Genomic DNA, 3,181 nt, shown 5'->3' with positions numbered 1-3,181 from the left:
TTTTTTTTTTCCTCTATTGGGAAGATGTCACACACTTGGGCATGTGTGCATGTGTGTGTGCGCGCGTGTGTGTGTGTGTGTGTGTGTGATAGTGGGGATTGCACTTGCTGTGTAGGCATGCATGCATAAGGCAGAGGTTGACATCTAGATGTCTTCCTCGATTACTTCTCCATCTTTTAATTTATCTTTTCAGCCAGGGTCTCTCACAGAACCCGGAGCTCACTATTTCTGCTACCCTGGTGAATTGGCCTGCTCTCAGGTGCCGCCTGGTTCCAGGCCTGAGTACTAGGGTTACAGATGTCTGTCACCACACCCAGCTCTGTGTGGTTGCTGGGAACTGAATTCAGATCCCCAAGCTTATGCTGTGGCGGCTGCTTTACCTATGGGGCTGTCTCCCCAACCACTGAAATGTGTATCTTCACCCACTTGCTGGAGTAATCCGTAATTATCATTTTGATTATCTTAAAGTTATGTAATATTTCTAAGACTAGAGAATATTATGCAAAACTCAAATTTATCACATCCTAATATTCTGTTATGCTTCATAACTTTTCAATTAGAAAGTCTGTGAGTTAGGTTACCTTTTTTTGACAGTAAGGTATGGTGGAGACTAGATTCGGTCTTCCTTGCATTCATAACAAACACAGTAACTGGCCATTTTCATTGGCAAGACATGTTGTAGGCATTGGGTAGAAGTGATGTCATTGTCTCATGACCTGAGATTGAAGAGCTTGATTTTAGGGACACCTTTTCTACCATTAATAGAAATAACATTCCTACCCCCCAGTGCAGTGGGTATTCATTCATGGTTTCAATTTTTGAAATGTAAAGCTACCCTGGTCAGTCCTTCTGGTGCTTAAGATACACCCATCAGTATTTTCTCCTAAAATGATGGGCAAAGCCAAACAGAGGATCTAGGTACACAGTAAGTCCCTTTTATATCATCAGTGTGCATTGGTTGGGGATTTTGTCATTAAAATAAAATATAAGGCCTTGGAAGGTGGCTAGCTCAGTAAAGTGCTTCCTGTACATGCTGAGAACCAGAATTTGGATTTCCAACACCCATGCAAAGGCCAAGGGTGGTGATGTGTGTCTGTAAGCTCGGGGCTAGGGAACTATGTGAGACAGATCTCTGGAATCCAACAGTAGAGAGCCTTGCTGAGCCAATGAGCTCCAGGTATGGTGAGAGACCTGGTGATGGTGGTGGTGATGATGGTGGTGGTGATGGTGGTGATGGTGATGGTGGTGATGAGGATGATGAGAGAGAGAAACCAAGTGAAACACCAGATTTCTGGCCTCCATCAGCATGCTCACAAATGAACAAACACATACATACACCACACCTGCAACACAAACATGTACAGGACAATCAGAAGTCTTTGTCATCCTCCCCTTTATCATTTTATTCTTTCTCTTTTGTCTGCCTACTTTTCCCTTTCCTTTGATTACGAGGTCTCAGTGTAGGCCAGGCTGCCTGGACCTCATGGCAATCTTCCTGCCTCAGACTCCTATGTGCTGGGATTATACTCTCTTTGTTTCATCCCTGCCTGTCTTCTAGTCTCCTCAGAGCCATGTACTCTCCACCCAGCTACAGCAGTCACTGTACAATGTAACGATTTAAATGATACGCGTCCTTTCTTATGCATTGTTTGCTTCCTTGTAGGATGCCTTTTCCAGAATTTTATTATTTAGCGGCAGCCATATTTTTGCCAGACAACAGACATGTCTGCAGTTCTGTGTTAAATCTCAGGGGTCTCAGGCTTCATTGAACCCCTCAAGGATCCTTCAGATACTGGTTAAAGGCTTTTAGAATGATGGCTACTCTCTTTCCTGGCAAGACTTCTTTTTGTTGTATTTCTTGACCTGCAATTCTCCCCCACCTCCTTTTCTTTGCATCAATCTTTGTATCTCCTCGCCAGCATTTATTTTAGAATTAAAAGTCGCCGCCATCTGGGCTTCCTTTCTGTATCTCCTTCTGTGCCCTTTCTCTTGGAGCCTCAAACATTCACCAGTTCCTGCTGTTCATCTTTTTCTTCTTTCTCTTCCTTTTTTTCTTCTTAAATGAGAGCCAAATTGACAGTGATTTACTGAAACTGACTCAAGAAGGAGATATAAATAGTTCTATCGTCAATAAAGGAATCAAGTCCATAGCATAAAATCGTCCCTAAAAACATAATAATATAAAGAGAGAAAACTCCTCCGGCTCAAATGATTTTATAAGTAAGGGTCAGTGCTTGCTGGTTCCTTTTGTATAGAAAGAAGTCTATTAGTGTAACTTAATTAAACACATTCTGTCTCTATGCCTAGGAAAGTAAGAGCAAGCCGAAGTGTATCCGGTCTAGCCTCTCCTTTGGAAATGAGTGTTCATGAAGGGTGTTATCAGTACTGCTCCTCCCCTGCAGGTGTGCACCTCCTCTGCTGTGTGCACTAAGATCCGGGTGGTATTTGGAAGCTGGTCAGGAGGCAGAGGCAGACAGATCTCTGTGAGTTCAAGGCCAGCCTGGTTTACAGAGCTAGTTCCAGGATAGCCAAGGCTATATAGAGAAATCTTGTCTCAAAAAACAAACGCAAACAAACAAACAAACAATCCCACAAAGGAAAGAAAAGAAGAAAAAGGAGAAGGAGAAAGAAGGATAAGAAAAATAATATGGAGAAGACAGAGAAGAGGAGGAAGGGAAGGAGGAGGAGGAGGAGGAGGAAGAAGAGGAGGAGGAGGAGGAGAAGCAGAAGCAGCTGCTGCTTATCGGTGCTCATCCTTGAGCTACGTAATCCGACAGTCCTATCAGGAGTAAAGCTGGTGTTCTGATCACTACCCTCATGACTTTGAAGTCATTTTATAGCTTTGGAGTAGGAAAAAAAAAACAAAACAACAACAATGGGGGGGTTTGAACTTAATTTATTTGCTCAGAAAATAGCCATAATATGAGAGAACTTACATGTGTTCCTCATCTAACTTCTCCTAACTTAACATCTTACAGAACCATACCAGAGCCAGGAACTCAGCACCCACTGAGACCTTACCTAAGTTTTCCTGCTGACTTCCCACTGAGGCTCCTTTGTGTTCCATGACCTTATCAGGCATCTCATTGGCATTTCGTTGGTTTGTTGTTCTTGGTCCCCTACAGTCTGTACTGGTTCCTCTTGTCACCCCACACACACACACACACACACACACACACAC

Source organism: Mus caroli, chromosome 6 (assembly GCF_900094665.2).
Source record: "Mus caroli chromosome 6, CAROLI_EIJ_v1.1, whole genome shotgun sequence".
NCBI lineage: Eukaryota > Metazoa > Chordata > Mammalia > Rodentia > Muridae > Mus > Mus caroli.
Note: the sequence above shows the minus strand (reverse complement) of the source record.